The sequence below is a fragment of the Curcuma longa genome, chromosome 19 (genome assembly GCF_044706935.1).
Source record: "Curcuma longa cultivar G26 ecotype Majalengka, Jawa Barat chromosome 19, ITB_CL_G26_1.1, whole genome shotgun sequence".
Classification (NCBI taxonomy): Eukaryota; Viridiplantae; Streptophyta; class Magnoliopsida; order Zingiberales; family Zingiberaceae; genus Curcuma; species Curcuma longa.
In genome coordinates, this window is record NC_133879.1 from 3,828,026 (window position 1) to 3,845,386 (window position 17,361).

Sequence of the window (17,361 nt, forward strand, 5' to 3'; positions counted from 1 at the left end):
CAAGAGACAGACAAGAGAAAAACAAAAAGGACACTCATGGTCACAGCTTCTAGTGGTCATTTCTAAGGCCAGCAAGTCTTCCCATACCTGACTCAAGTCAAGAAAGTCCAAAGAGGTCCCCTGTGGCAAATGCTCAACCTTCATGACTTGTCGGATAGCACCCTTAAAATTATACTCACATATCTTCACCATTCTCTCTCCCAACATGTTGAAGAACTCCTCCAAGGTTATGAAGGCCTTCTTCCGGCTCTCCCAACGACCCTCCTCATCGACCCGATATCTCTCCAACTCGACCTTGATAGTATCCATCTTGGTCGCTAGTTACCCTCAGTGTTCCTCCTCTTTAGCGACTTGCCACTTCAACCCATTTATTATCTTGGTAGATTCACGTAGCTGAGTTTGAAGTTCGACTGAATGTACCTCCAAATTGGTGATCTTTGCCTCCTCAATGGCTTCAACCGCTACAACCCTCTACAGCTCTTGTTCCAAAGCAGTTGCCCCCACCTTAGTCATCTCAAGCTCCTGCTCCAACTTAGAAGCTTGCACAACTTGGGCGACAACCTCCAACTATGAACCATCAGTCTCAACCCTAATCTCCTTGACCTCGTAGGTCGGTTAAGACAACCAACCCTCTAGCTCAACCACTCATTTCTGCATCGCCTATTATTGCTGATGCAAGTGAGGAACTTGGTCGTGGAACTCTAAGTGTTCCAACCAGAGCTGCCAAGAATATAACAAGATTAGTAATAAACCTTGGAGCAAAGTAAAGTTACCTTACGCACCATCAACATGGTCTTGTTTATCTAGTTGCTAAGCTTCTGCATATCTAAGCCCCTTCGGGCATCGGCCAAGCTGGCCCTAATTTGCGCTAGAAGGTTGTGAGATGATGGCGATCGGTGCGACTTCCTAGACTCCCCAAGCGTGTTGGCTAGGCTAGGGATTGAGAGCAAACTGGCACTTAGTTCGACCTGCTCGGGGCTGCCACCATAGCCTTGGGCTTGACACTTTGAGTAGCCCTGACTCCAATAGGGACATTCGGTAGGGACTTGGGGCAGCGAAGCCGACATTAGTGAGGATACAATTGGGGCTGAGAGATCCCCCTGCACGGAGGGCACATTGGTGTTGGGACTTAGAAACATGTGGACAACACTAACTGTGGACGATGGGTTCAGAGTCCAACCACGTTTTCGAGGTTGGAGTTGAACCTAGGGGTTTGTCACCTCGGTCGACCCAACCACCTTAGTCACTGATTCTGGAGCCTCCACCATCGAACCCTGTGCCATGGAAGGGTGAGAGGGAGGCACAACAACTGATGTGTGTCTTTTATATATAATATTTAGCATTGTTTTGTATGCATTTTATTTTATTATATGAGCATATTTGATACACTCTGATATCTTTGCATCGATTATATTTTTTATTCAAAGAGCTATTTTCTGTACTTTTTGATTGATAGGATATAAAATCAGAACTTAATTGGAGCAAAAGAGTGTTGAAACAAGAGTCCACAGTGAAGAACATGCTCTTACTATGTCTCATGATACAGACATGTTCTCCTAATCGAAGCTAGATGCAAAATGGAGCAACTCATGCACTGTATAGCTTGGCACAGACCATGTCTGAATCCACAGCTTGAGGCAGTCAATTGATGTAAAACAACAAATTAAACTTCAAATAAATAACTTTTGACTAGTTCGAGATGAATCACAGGGCTCACAACCTATCGAATTGAAGATAATTTCGAGATCTACAAGTTTTGTTCAGAGTGGAACCTGTAAAAACAAAGTTTAAAGGCCCAAAAAATTACTTTGGTGGTGCCCCGATAATATAGGAAGGATCTAATGGATTTGGAAGGTTTTGAAGGTTATAAAAGAATTCATAGGGCTATTATTTTGGGCATTTGGGATTTGGGAGATCTCCCCCTACCCAAGGAGAGGGAGGAGGTGTTTTCCTGTGATAGGGAATCCTAGGAAAGTCATTTCCAAGGAGTAATCAATGTTTTCGTCCTTCTTCAAGCTTGGAGATTCTTCCTAAAATATCAACAACAATATGATTAAGCTTCCTCTTCTCTTTTCATTTTGATTCAAGTTATAGGATGTCTTCTTATTTGTTTTTCGATTGTAACTTCATCTTCATGAAATAGTACTCTAGATTCTAGAATGAGGGAGTAACCTATTACATTAATGACATTTATCTTTCATGATTATTTATCTTTCTTTCTATATGATATGTTTATTCATGATCCAACTTTATTGCACATACATGATCTTAACACTAATTGTGCATCTTCATATCTCACGAGATGCAGGGAAGGATCGAAAGGTGAATCAAAATCTCAAATCCATAAAGACTGAGATGTAAGGGGTTATTCACGAATGTGGTCTAAAACCTTACGAGGATATTATTGGCTATCACAGAGCTTAATGGGTTGATCCCGATTCGACATTACGAAGTAGGAGATGACACCTAGAGGATCGTAAAGCATCATGATAGAAGCCTCTTTGAGAAAGCGGTCGATATAGTAAGGTCGATTTGAAAGTAGGCATCACTGGTATATCCGAATAGACCACATGTATGTGCATAAATATTGAGGGAATAAAGTAAATAATATTTAGGGCATCAACTGTCATCGTGGCAAAATCGAAATCCTAAAATCGCTTCCCAACATCGGCTTCCTCCTAAGACTCCTCGTGTTTCTCTCAATTTAATTCCTTTCTTTCTCGACTCTCCTGATTTTTGATTGTCTAGATAACCTACTTTGTGGTTCTGACTGGTACTTGATTTTATAGTTCCTGTGGGATCGATCTTTTATTACTTGATGATATTCATGCACTTGCGGATTTTGGACATCAATAGCTGAACGCCTAGCCCCAATGACATTGTCTCTCGAACCCTTAAGAACAAAGAAGGCCTCCAGATTGGCCCGACTCCATTTCATGTGCTTGTTGACTGAGGCATTCAACATGATGTCTGCTGCACAAAGAAAAATAATTAATCAATCCTTATAGAAGAATAATAGATTAATCATCTTACTTAGGGAGTCTGAGAGCTCGATAAGTAGGGATGAGCAAAAGTTTGATTAAACCGAATAAATCGATCGAACCAACCGAATTTAAAAATTTGATTCAGTTATTTTAGAAATTCAATTTTTTTCCTAAACAAATCAGTTAATTCGGTTCAGTTTTAATTTTAAATTTTCATATTCGATTAAACTAAATAAACAAAATTAATCAAAATAAAAAAATAATTTATAAATTTCTTAAGTGAATTTATAAATTCCTAATTAATTGATAAATCTTTCATAATACTTAAAAAAATTGGGTATTTTTGTTAATTTGATCAAAAATCAAATTAACTGATATTTTATCAATTCGGTTTGCCCACCCTGGTCCATTGTTGATCAAAAGTCGAGATTTGCATAATCACAACCATCATCTCAAAATGACACCCTCATAATGGCAAAGACATGTGCCATCCTCAAAGTACGACAACATTAATTAACGAACACAACGTTCGAATCACAACCATGATATGTGATCTCGCATATCACCTGCTTTAATGATGCTTGATTCATAGGTTATCGAGGTGTCACACGGTATGGAAGTCCCACGTCAGCCTTAGGCTCTTATAGGCGGGTGACTACTTTAGTCCAATCAATCATACTCGAGTCTCCTTCAACTAGACTTGGAGGGAAGACTTATGATATGGCGGAGATAGACAGCCTACACATGGCACCAGTTGGTCAGTCAAAAGTCAAGTCGAGTTGTAAGTCAAAGAGAAAAAAAGATTAGCTAACTTCGGCTCGGCTTGGCCACGGTTGATGCCCCTTGGCTCAGCCACTCCGACATCCCTCAGCTCAGCCACAACCGACATCCCTTAGCTTGGCTCAGCCATAGGGATGCCCCTTAGTTCGGTCTGACACAACCGACTCTACCACCTGACACTCAACCACAACCGGATAACCCTTCAACTCGACTACACCCGACCACATTTTGGGATTGCTGACTCGGTCATTCCTCATGAGAAACACGGAAAGTGTGGGGGGGGGGGGGGGGGGGGGGGGGGGGGGACATGGCGCTATTATACATGTTGCACGAGGAAGCGGAGAACATAGGGCACCCCCCCCCCCCCCCCCCCCCCCCCAACAACCAGATCATGGTTGATAACAACAGAAATAGAGGAAATGTGGAGATTAATAGTAATATAAAGAAAGTTCACTTCTATGGGCGTAGGTACACGCGCTAACAGAACCACATCTTCTTCTACATTCTCTCCTTGAAGACCTCTCATTAACTTGTCCATCGGAGTGACTCCGTCAAGGTTTGCCTCGACCCATTCTAATCCTTACTTTGAGTTCCTCAGGTTCTTGAATTCTTTTCTTAGTCGAAGTCAACAGAGTTGCCACATCAATCTTTGCTCAATCATTGGTGACTCATTCATCCATGGTCTTCAACTGAAACATTTATAATATTTATTCTTATCCAATATATAAGGTAAAAACTTTCACATAACACAATAATCAAATTTTTATAGTGATGTATAAAAGCAGATTTTGTAGGTTGAATGATTCTTTTGTAAAAAAAAAATCGGGAAGCGCACGGCGGCCAATCCAAATGCAGATTTTCGTAGCTGGGGATCAAACTGCGGGTTCCTGGATGATGTCCTACCGTTGCACCATTGCCCCGGGGACAATGATTCTTTTGTAAATTACGTGTTTAGATGGGTATCAAGTCGTATATTGAGAAAGTTGCATTGCCATCCATTTCTTTTACAAATAATTAATTCCCATCCACCATTATTTTCAAAAGTCAACTTATGAGATAAAAGTAATTAATTAACAAACAAATATCAACATGAATCATGTCAAGCAGTCCTGATTGATTACTTTGTCTACGTACTTAATATTTTCTAATCCAACTTGACTTAATATTTTCTAATCCAACATGACCTTATAATAATTATTTTGTTTTTGTGGAATCACCTCTCCCAAATAAAATTATCATTTCAATACTCTTTTTTCATTGACCTTCATGCATGAACTGCTTATATATGTATAATATCTTCGTATGATTTGGGATACCAATTGCAAATATGCAATCACAGAAGAAGCTAATGAAATCATCAACTTATTTTCTTGTGCTGGAGATCCTCGCCATCAATGTTCTAGGGATTCATTGCCAACCGACTCCAGGTATGTTATGCACCATTTTAACTTTTGGATGGATCTTGATGCTAGCTCTATTTGGTATTTGTGCATCCACAGATTCTTCATCTTTCATAAACATCGACTGTGGAATCGACGATGGCACCACCACGGTCGATTTGTCCACCGGTTTGACCTATGTTTCCGACGATGCTTACACTGATTTGGGCATGAACTGCATCATAGATTCCAGCTACTTGTCCTCTACCACAAGGATACAATCCACTTTGCATAGCTTCCCTAATGGCACGCGAAGTTGCTATGCCTTGCGGCCGGTAGTGCAATATTACAAATACTTGGTGCGCGCTAGTTTCACGTATGGTAACTATGACGGATTGCACCGGGCTAATCCCATCAAGCCTTTGCAATTTGATCTTTACATCGATGCCAATTTTTGGACGACGGTCAACGTGACCAATGAGTCGACCACGTACACAGAGGAAATTCTCACTGTGGCATTGGCTAATGATTCTATCTCAGTTTGCTTGGTCAATACAGGGAATGGAGATCCCTTCATATCATCATTGGAGCTGAGGCCTATAGATTCCTATTTATACAAAGCCGTCAATACTACATTTTCTCTTTTACTCTTCATCAGGTTAAACATGGGCACAAACGATACAATAAGGTAAATAAAAATATTTATTAAAATTTGAAAATTTTATTTTAAATAATAGTATTTTGTTAGACACATAAATTTAAGAAAAATGATACGCTACATGAAAATGTAGCATAAAAACACAATAATGACACATTTTATTGTATGGATGTGGGATACATTGTATGGATATGAGATCCACTATATGTAGTGTATCATGTTATATTTTGATGTTATATTTTTGTATCATTGTTCTAAATTTGTTCTAAATTTAATGTTGTCTTTAAATTCTTTTGTTATTAAATTTGAGAATTACACGTGTAAGGTATCCGACGGATCCGTACGATCGCGTGTGGACGGGATGGACGACGCCGTTCTTGGACGGACGTTGCCACTACTTCGCCGATCGGACAATACTCGGGGGACGAACTCAGGGCGCCTTCTGCCGTCATGCAGACGGCGGTCACCCCCTCCGGCAACGATACCAAGCTCCTCTTCCCTTGGGATTTCGCTGGCACTGGGTTCCGCAACAATGAGTTCTATGCCAACCTCCATTTCTCCGAGTTCGACGACCTCGACGCCAATCAGTCCCGGGTTTTCAACATCCTCCTGAACGGTGACCTCTGGAAAGCCGACTACTGTCCGCCCTACTTGATGGCGGACGCCGTGTATAGCATCGCCCCTCTCACTCAAAACCTCACTTACCAATGGGAGCTCAGCCCCGTCAATGCTTCCACTCTGCGCCCTGTCCTTAATGCCCTCGAGGTGTTCTCCACCATGTACCTCACAAACGTGATGACCAACACCAGAGACGGTACGTTGCATATAAGTCTAATCTACGGATCTCTTGGTTCCTAGAGCTTTACGCCCACATCTACCATCTTATCATTAGAAAAGGGGAGTTTTTGATTGTTATACTTTCATATGGCAGAAATAGCTTTCTTTCGCTTGGTTATTACATCCTTGTGTTAGAGCTCAACTGCTACGAGCTTGATACAAGGATGATAGAAGGAACTTTTATTCACATTTATTGGTGCCTGAATTAGGTTATGATTGCACATGCTTTCCGTGCTTTCCCTCTGTGGTTTGTATTGTTTAGATTCTTCTTTCCGGACAATAATCATGTTCTGCCAATTTATTTGTTTCATGGATATTGCATACTAGTTGGTGCTATTAATGCCATCAAGGCTCATTACAAAGTGAACAAGTACTGGACAGGCGATCCATGTTCTCCTAGAGAATATGCATGGGATGGTCTGAACTGTAGCTATAATCCAGATCCTCCAAATATCACAGCCTTGTGAGTTTCAATTGAGCAAGATAGCAAAATAAGATGATCGTGTTACAATAAGTTAAGATTTATATGATAGCTGATCCATGTGAACATTCACAGAAACCTGTCTTCTAGTGGATTGACTGGTGAAATATCCACCCACTTTGGCCGGCTTGCAGCAATCATTTACCTGTGAGTGTTAGTACTTATATTTAATACCTATTTGCTTGCTTGCTTTTACAACATCGTTTTCATTTTTGAAACATCTTTTCTTTTCTATGATTATTGTAGAAGGTAGCTACTAAATTTCGTTGTCACTTGTTTACAAGAATTAGAAAGAAAAGGAGGCATACTTTTATCATACAAGTCTTGTAATTGCTCACTCATGTATATGCAAGACACAACCACAGAGAAGCTTATGCTACTGTATCTTTGTGGGGCTAAAGCCTGAATTATTTATTCTAACCATGTCTAAATAAGCACACCTATGTGCCATGTTTCACAAATACAAAACATCCATGTTTCGTGCAATGTCTAAAACCACTGAATGGACTCAAGTAATATATTTGCTTAGTTGTGCAATACAGTTTCTTGTAATACAGGGTAAGACTGCATATAATTGATTTAGTGTGACCCGATCCTTCCCCGAGACCTTGCATTGGCAGGAACTTTATGCATCGAGCTGTCCCTTTTTTAGTTGTGCAATACATATTACTACCTAGTATTATATGTTTCTCTTGGCCATCTTCTCCAAGTACGACTAACAACCAACTCATTTAGAAAATATTCTAGATGTAGCAGGATCCATAATTGTCTTGTGAATTGGATGAGTGCAATTTTAGTTTTGAGAATCTAATAGGCCTCTCCGTACTATTTATGGATATCATGTTTTGCAATTTAGATCCATATTCTAATGCAAAATACAGACTGAACAAAAGATTTCATTTTTCTTGTTATTGAAGTTTGCATGCTTTGTTAGTTTGCAACGGTTACTTTTGGTTAGACGACAATTTCTTAGTTGATCATATTGAAAGGTAAGCTATAATGCATTTCCTTTTTGTTTAACCTTACGGACCATCCATGATGGCAGTTTTGTTGAGCAAACATTGACCTCCTTGACAATGTGAACTCTTATTGTACCTTAATTGCTTTCTCTTATTACTGGATCAGAAGTCAAATTGAAAATTTATACTATTGGCTATTTGTTTCAGGGATCTATCTTACAATAACTTAACAGGAAAAATACCTGATGTATTTGGTGATTTGTCTTCCCTTAAAGTTTTGTAAGTCTTACATCCAAATGTAGTTACTAGAAACTATGAGAAAATCGAATACAGATATAAGATATTTTCTAACTAAACTTTGTGCCTGCTCTCTTAGGTATTTGATGGGAACTAATGTTTCTAAGCAAATTCCTTCTTCTTTTAATGAAAGAATCAACAATGGGCTACTGGAGATTATGTAAGTTTTTCTGAAACATTTTCTAAGCTATGTTCTATGGAGAAATTTACCTCCAATGTATTAATTGATTGTCAATTCTACAGAAGTCAAAGGGTGCATGAGGAACTTAAATAGGAACTTTCTGAAAATAAATAAATCATGTTAAATGTGTACAAATGAGGTATACATATACCTCATTAATATTTGTTAATTATAAATTCAAAATATTAATCTAGAGGATGAGATTGGTCACCCCTTTCTCATTGATGAGATGTTAGTGTCACGACCCGGAGACTTCCATTCCCTATATGGAAGATAGCCTCCTTACTTGGACAATGTTCATTCCTTTATGAAAATTCACAAATAATACCCAAGAAGAGTACACAGGTTATACGAATATAAATATGCAACACTTTATTCAATGATGTAAACAAATGTTAGACCCCAAAACTTTGACTCTACCATACCATGACATGACTGACAACTGACCTAGTGTAGACAGTGAAATGAATAATGCCAAAGTAACAAAATGTATAATAAGTAGCCAATTATGCAAATAAAAATAAATTGAGTAGACTCTATAGAAATCGTCTCCATAACTATTGCTGAGTGTATTTGAACAATCATTCAACTTTATTACCAGACTTTGAAAATCGCCTTAAGTCTGAGAATCTAGAGGTCAAAGGAAAAAGAGGGTGAGTACAATGTGCAAAGTGGAGATACAAAAGACATGCATAAAAAATATTATTAAAGAGGGCAACAACATCATTTATCATTTACCTTTTTAATATCATTCCTCTTTTATCCCTTCTTAATTAATATCATCAGTTCTCTTTATTTTCTCATTTTTCAATATTTCACACATTATTATCTTATTTTATCCGACAATTCAATATGATTTATTGAGTGGGTGAATGACATACAATATACTCATCAAGAATGCGTCATTTAAGTAAAGGTGAACAAACTACATTCCACTTAATACGAACACATCATGTATAAATAAAAATATCAAGGTGAGCGACCTGCAATCCATCCAAAAAAGATGCATCGTATAGAAGAGTGAACGACCTACAATCTACTTGTAATGAAAATGCATCGTATGTATTCATCTATATATACATAGATAGGGTAAACGACCCACAATCCATCCAAAAAAGATGTATCGTATATACAAGGAGTGAACGGTTCACAATTCACCCAATATGAAATACATCATGTGAATGTAGATATACAAACACATATATGAGGTGAATGATCCACAATCCATCCAAAAAATGTATCACATAAAAATAGAATGAATGACTTGTAATCCATCCCGTGAGGTGCCTCATATAAAAATAGGATGAACGACCTGCAATCCACTACATGAGAAAAAATCATTTCAATTTGGTCGAAGTTTATGCATGCGCAGAAAGACTTGAAAGCATTTTTCAAATTGTAGAGCAAAAAGCTCAATATTTATAGAATTATTTCATTGCTACTCTAACATAAATAATCTCATGTCTTTTATAAATAATATAATAAAAGCTCTATGGCACGAGTGTTACATTCGCTTCTTATTAATTTCGTTGAGAAGTTATACAACTTTTTACGAGCGTTGAGCCGAAGCTCTCTTGTATGGTTATATTATTTGTTTCAGTTATACAAACTGCATAAACATAATTTATTTATGATATTCATTCACTCTTTATTTTCTCATAATAATTCACGTTATCCCCTTTTTAAGTTTCATTATTAAATTTTGGGAGGGCAGCAACAAGTAATATATGAAAAAGGACAAGTAAATAATAAGATCAAGCATAATAGTGATATATAGAAGCATGCAATTTATTATTTCTAATAGATATAATGAAATTATTGTGTACTTATTTTTGTAAGCCCTAAGATGACTTGTAGTAATCAACATGTGAAATAAAGTTTTAACCTACTTCCTAATCAAGCCGAAAAGGTACGGCTAAGTGAATCAAAATCATGATATCAAGTCAAAAAGTAGCAACTCACGCACAAAGGTGATCGAAAGGAATCAAGTATGAAAACTCCATCTCAAATCGAAGGGTCTTCGTTGTGGAGTGTTGGCGACGCGACAACATTAACATGACGATGACGACGCTGCCAACAAAGGCGTTTAGAGACAACGATGTGGTTTGAAGGTGAGCGAATGTCGATTCGAAAAAATTAGGATTAGGGAAAGCATAAAAAGGGGAGGAAGAAGAAAAGGCTAGCCATGGGAAAAGAAAGGTTCAGCTGTTGCTTTTTAATTGGCCTTTTTGTGAAAAAGTCCAACCAATTTTAGAATTTATAACTAGGCCCTTTTTCCCAATGATATAACATTTAGTATTTCACTTTTGTATTTCATTTCTTGATTTCATAATTCTATTTGTATCCTAGACATACAACTCATGGTTACATATCTGATTCTAGTTTCTATGACTATCCATTCACAATGGGGAGAATGCTAGAGGCCCTAAAAGTAATGTAGCATATTGCTTCGCCTAGCCATAGAAGCTTCTAACTTCCTCCTTTCTTCCATGCTGGCTATGAGTGCTGCATAGAAGTTGGTGCAATTTTTTTTAATAAACTTTGATTTTGAGAAATTTTGAATGTTCACATGATATACATGGGTATCCAAATCAAAATAATCTTACTTCTTGTTGAATACATGGTTTAGATCTTCTATTACTAAATATACGATTAAGTCCAGATAGTTGTTTTACTTTTTCTATATTAGATTCGACAATGTTCCACCTGGCCCAATGTCTCCTTCCCACAAAAGCAAGACCCTTATTATTGTGATTGCAGTAATTGGTGGGGTTGTTACACTTATAGCTGTGGTATTTATCCTGTGGTGCACATGGAAATGTTATCAAGGTATGTAACTCCGAGATACTTTGGTTTAATATAATTTTATGTTCCTTGTGCATGATATGTGTAGATTTTTCATAGGCTATTGCTTATCTAAGTTTTTGTAATAAAGGTCCAGTGTCTACTCCTGGAAGAAACCTAACTGGAGAAAATAGTGAAAGCAATGAATTCCATTGTTCACCTCATCTGCCACTGCCTCATGCTCCACCTACTCCACAGGCTGACTACCCACATGACAGAATGAAATTTACATATGCGAGATTGATTAATATAACTAACAACTTTTCTCAAAAGATTGGCCAAGGAGGATTTGGGTTTGTGTACCACGGCTTTTTGGAAACCGGAAAGGAAGTTGCAGTCAAGGTGCATTCTCAATCATCACTACAAGGGGCCAAGCAATTTATGGCTGAGGTAACCAATTTATCCATTTTAAGTGTTTCAATTCTAAAGAACAGGTGTAGTTTAATATGGCTGATTAGTCACAAATCGTATACAATGTACTTTCTAGTTATAATGACATTCTTCTTCTAGCTTGAAATTTTATGGAGAGTACTTGAACATGTCTGACTAGAAAATGATATACAATAAACATATAATCTGTTGCTGACATATGTCTTATAGATGTCAGAAAAAGAAAGTTCTCCAAGTATTTGATGAACAAAAATGAATAATTTCTGGCATTACTATATTTACAACCTGACAAAAGTTCAGGCTTGAAAATCAGGATTAGAAACACATTTTTCTAATATGATCCCAAAGAGGAGACCACCTAAATATACTAAAATATCATCAATCTTCATTTAGAATATTCGCTCTCAAACTAAAACAAAAATATACTTTTATATCATCTAATAGTGTCTCTTCTTGAACATTCTTTAATTGTTTTCCTATTTAGCATTTCTCATTGTGTTGAGCATGTTTGGGCATCTCTTTGTGTTTTGTGCTGCAGACCCAAAATTTGACAAGAGTTCATCATAAAAATCTGGTTGAATTGATTGGATACTGCATTGATGACATAGTCCTGGGTCTTGTTTATGAATACATGACTCAAGGAAATCTTCATGAACATTTGAAAGGTCAGGCATTCATAAAATTCTTGCAAGTTTATCATGTCCTAGCTTTACAAATGATCCATTGTTCTCAAAATTTCTTTGTTTCTTTTCTCTGAGATGTATGCTTCATTATACAAGAAGGAAAAGCGACATTTATTGTGATGGCTATTAACTGTAAGCTTAGCCTGCATTAATAGCACCAAAAAGGACAACCCAAGAATGTGTCTATTTTATGTGTTATCCTTAAACTTTAAGAATGGTTCAAATCTACCTACAAATTTAAGATTTCTTTCATATTGGTTCCTTACGATTTGGATAGAGAAGTCACTTTTCATATACAATGCAACACAAATTCGATCTTAATTTTTTTTAAAAAAATATTTTTAAATTTATTTTTGATTTTTATATATTTTTTATTTTTGACTAATAAAGTTTTGAAAATTTTCTATCTTTCCTTTTGTCAAACAAAATGGTTCGATGGCAAATATTTTACAATCTTTTCCAATGAGTTTTTTTTTCAGTATCCACTTTCTTTTCCCATTGCTTATTTTCTAAGAAACAAGAGTCCTTACACTGTTTGTATGTTGGATTAACATTTCTTCATCAACTTGCAGAAGACTTTAAGCTCACTCCTTTTCTCATATAAAATGCTGACGTCATCCATGCACCAACAATAGTAGTGGTAGTAAAATGTAACTTGATTTCACAAGTTTAACATAAATAATGGATAACAATAGACAAATAAATGTATGTAATAATGTATTGAATTCCATACTTTCAGGGCTATGTTAAACATTAAGACTGATCAACTTGGTTTTGTCCATTTCTCAATGTTTCACTTGAATTATTCATTAGGCAGTTTCTAATTTCTACTCATATTACGATTACAGGTAACTATGGTAAATCCTTGAGCTGGAGAGAACGACTTAAAATTGCTATTGGAGCTGCTGAAGGTTTGTTGGAAAATATTATCCATGTTTCACTGACTTTGCATGATTGTTCTGCCAAAACCAGCTCACGCTTTGTTAAACATGATCCAGGATTAGAGTATCTGCACAAGTCATGTCACCCACCAATAATTCACAGAGATATAAAATCCTCGAACATTCTCTTGGGAGCAAATTTAGAGGCAAAGATAGCAGATTTTGGGTTGTCCAGGTCTTACAGCAGCGACGACCAGACTTATGTGTCCACAGATGTGGCAGTTGGAACCCCAGGATATTTAGATCCTCAGTATGTTTCTATGCTTGCTTGTTCAATTTGGTTCAGTTGACGCTATTTGCCATTTATATAATCCATTAAATAATGAACCAATTTTCAAAGAGGACAAATAACGTATTTCCTAAATTATATCTATTAGTTTTGGTGATCAATACATACAAGACTGTTTATTTCATTTCTTGATTTTTATTTACTGTTCTCTGAGGTTAGTTATTTTGGAAAAGAAAATAGTAACATCCTTTGTCTGGTTCTTTTGCATGTAATTCCTAGAAATGGATCAGTTAACTGTTGGATCCTGCCTGTAAGGTTAGTCAGTAAGCTGCTTTGCCTCCACAGATGTTGCGATTAACATTACAGTTGTATTTATTGGCTGCTTTGAACCGTGCTGCATATTTCGATTCTCCGGCTTCCGAACATAAAGGTTCCTGTATTGATAATTGCACTAATTGGCCATTATGATTTCTACAAAAACATGCTGCATTAGGATCCTAGGATAAGTATATGATTTGCTCAAAGCATCTGCAATCATGTTGTCTTTCAGCAACCATTTTTTTTCAGTGCGACACTTTGTTGGCTTGGGGCTTGGTTAAAGCTCTTGTTTCTCTTAGTCAACTTCTGCTTTTTAACTCTAGCTGTTGTACAAAAGCCAAATAACTTGTTCTCTATTTTCATGCATTAACAATTTCAGAGATTTTTTGTTTGGTTAATGGTGATAATTTTTTCGAAGAGCTAATTAATCTTTTTGCCATTCTGTCCTTTGTTAGGTACCATAACACCTTGCAGCTAACCTACAAAAGCGATGTGTTCAGTTTTGGGGTGGTTTTATTTGAGCTTTTAACCGGCCAACATCCTCTTTTGCCCAGCTCAGAAAAGCCTCATATAATGCAACGGGTGACCTCAAAGCTTGCCAATGCACCTATAGAGGACATTATGGATCCAAGATTGGGAGATCAATTTGATGTCAATTCTGCATGGAAAATCGAAATGCTGGCAGAGAGATGCACGAAATCATCAGGCAGCCAGAGGCCATCCATGACTGAAGTAGTAACTGAGTTGAAGGATAGCTTGGTGCTGGAAGATCAACGCCTGATGAGACTAATGCGGTACAGTGAAGATTATGGCACAAGCCAGATCAGTTCATTTGAAGTTGAGGTAAACCAAACAGGGCCATCTGGTCCATTTGCAAGATAATTCTTGCCTACTTTCTCTTTGCGATGTGCTATTGGAATGAAGATGATACAACTGCTTCTTTTGTTTTGCCTTACTGCAAACACTCTTGTTTTCTGTTCTTTTCTTCTCCCCCCTTCTTCTTTCTAAACAAAATTGGAGGCAATCAAAAAAGGAAATTGATCTGCCAAAACTTTAATTTCTTCCAGTGTTCTGTTGTAATCTTCTTTCTTAATTCACTACCCAAAGACTCTTTGAGAAGTTGTGCTATTGGAATGAGATGCTGTGCTATTGGAATGAAGATGTTACAACTGCTTTTGTTTTGCCTCATCACGAACACTCGTGTTCTTTTTTATTACTCCTCTTTTTTTCTAAATAAAATTAGGTTCCCTAGGAAACAAAGTTACTAGTCTAATGTTATGAATAACAACTTTTTAAAAATACTTCTACTCTAAAAATCAAGTTTTATATGAAAGGAGGTACTAAACAAGTAGGCCGACAATGAAATTTTCTGATTCAATAATGCTCATGTCATACTATTACAAATAAAAGAAAATAGATCGTTCGAGACATGGGCATACTTTTTATGAAAATATTAAGTTTATCATGCTATTGGAATGCTATAAGAAACAAATAAATATATACATGATGGGCATGATAAATATGATAATGCATGAAATAAAAGTAAAATAAATAATAAAAAATAATATGATACCAAGGAAAACTAAGTAAACGAAATACTAAGTCAACTAAACTCCTTGAGACTTAAAATATATTTTTTACTTAATGTATGAATGGAGTTAGTGATATAAAACAAACTATGGAGGTGGATAGAAATGACTTGGAGATGGATATTCACTCTTTACTATGCAAAAGGGGGCTGCAGTCGTGGTGCCTACTACGGGTAATCAGTGTTTGGTGTTGTCTCTGTAAAATTTTTAGCTTTTTACTCTCAGTTGAACCACAACCGTGGTGGCTACCACGAGCATGCCGTGGTTCTTTCTGATACCTTTAGAAAGATTTGGCTTAATATTTTAAATGTCTGGGACATACCTAAAATAAAAATCAGATCAAAATAATAAATTTGCAAAAGAAAAGAAAATTTGAAAAATTAAAATGCAAATTAAACTTGGGTAGTATCCCAAGAAGTATTTATTTTAGGTCATAAGCTTGATCCCTCCTATCATTGTTAATCGAAAGCGTGTGATTTGAGGAAGTTGTGCTTTCCTCCTCTCTCAATGACTCATTAAGAAAATATCTCTTAAACCTTGCTCGTGCTAGAATAAGGTACTTGCAAGCTTTGCTATATCGATCTCTCAGTCCTCTATCAAATACACTCAATTTGCTCCTTCTCTCCGTCTCCCATCAAATATGCTCAACTTTAAAGGGTCATCAAAGGGACATCCATGTGATTATTCTATTGCCACATGTTGTAAATAATTCACCCTACAATAAATATTTTCAACAAAAGGCTTATTAGTACCCTTAGATTGATCAAATGTAATTTTGTCTTCACCAATCACCAAAGGGAGTCTATGATTTGTTTTATCGATTATAGCTTTGGTGGTGGATAAAATATACTTTCCTAAAGTAATTAGGATCCGAGGAACCAAATCAATCTCTAATATAACAAATTAGTACGAATAATAAAATTTTCAACCTCTTTGTTTCTTATACCGTCTTTATCCTCCTCACTCACCTTAGGTTCCTCTAAAGTTTTACCGCTCCTCAAAATGATAGCATCCCAATGTTCAATAGGGTTGGTCTCAGATTGACCTGGAAATCTACTTGGAGCTCTTAAAGATGAACTAGCAATTTGCACAATTTGAGTTTCCGACATTACAATATAGTTAACTAAGTTATCAATCTTATCTACTATCCGTTTGATTGCTTCTTCTGTGGCTAGATGTTGTTGCCTAAACTCCACCATTTATTTAGATTGAGTTACAATGAAGTTTTCAAAAGCAAATTGAGAAGTGGTAAAACCAATGAAATAAGAAAGCGATATGAGAAGTTACTAGAAAATTGGTTTTAAAGGCAATTCTTGGACTTTGTTCACCTCAACAATCATTGATAATATAGTTGTGAATATCTCTTTTACCTCAATGTTGATCAATCTTGAAGGCGGTCTATCCTAAGTTAACTGATGCTCTCTTTCGAGTTTACACTAGTATATCTATCCAAATATGGCCCCTACTTTCGTGGTAGTCAATATAGGAAAGACTATTTTCTCTTGAAGGCACCTATTACGAGAACCTTACATCCCCTAGACCGTTATCGTTACTTTGTGACGTTGAATCAACATAAATCCCTTACACTTTGTGACAACCAATGGTATCCTCAGGAGAGTATAAATTACTTTCATGAACAACCTCTCAAGTCTAGTTATTATAGATATGAGATCCTAGTTCGCCTTTTGGTTCTTTCTCCTCACCCCAACGTTTGTGCTAAAGTCCATTAAGATATATTAGCACCTTATGTACACTAATAACTAAATCAAGGAACAACACATCATATGATAAAAGAGACGAATAGAAACATA

General features: G+C 36.7%; 1 pseudogene; it reads left to right on the top strand.

The window, feature by feature from the left end:
- Window positions 1-5,091: 5,091 nt before the first annotated feature.
- Window positions 5,092-15,124, top strand: LOC141812763 (putative LRR receptor-like serine/threonine-protein kinase At1g05700; annotated as a pseudogene).
- Window positions 15,125-17,361: the final 2,237 nt, after the last annotated feature.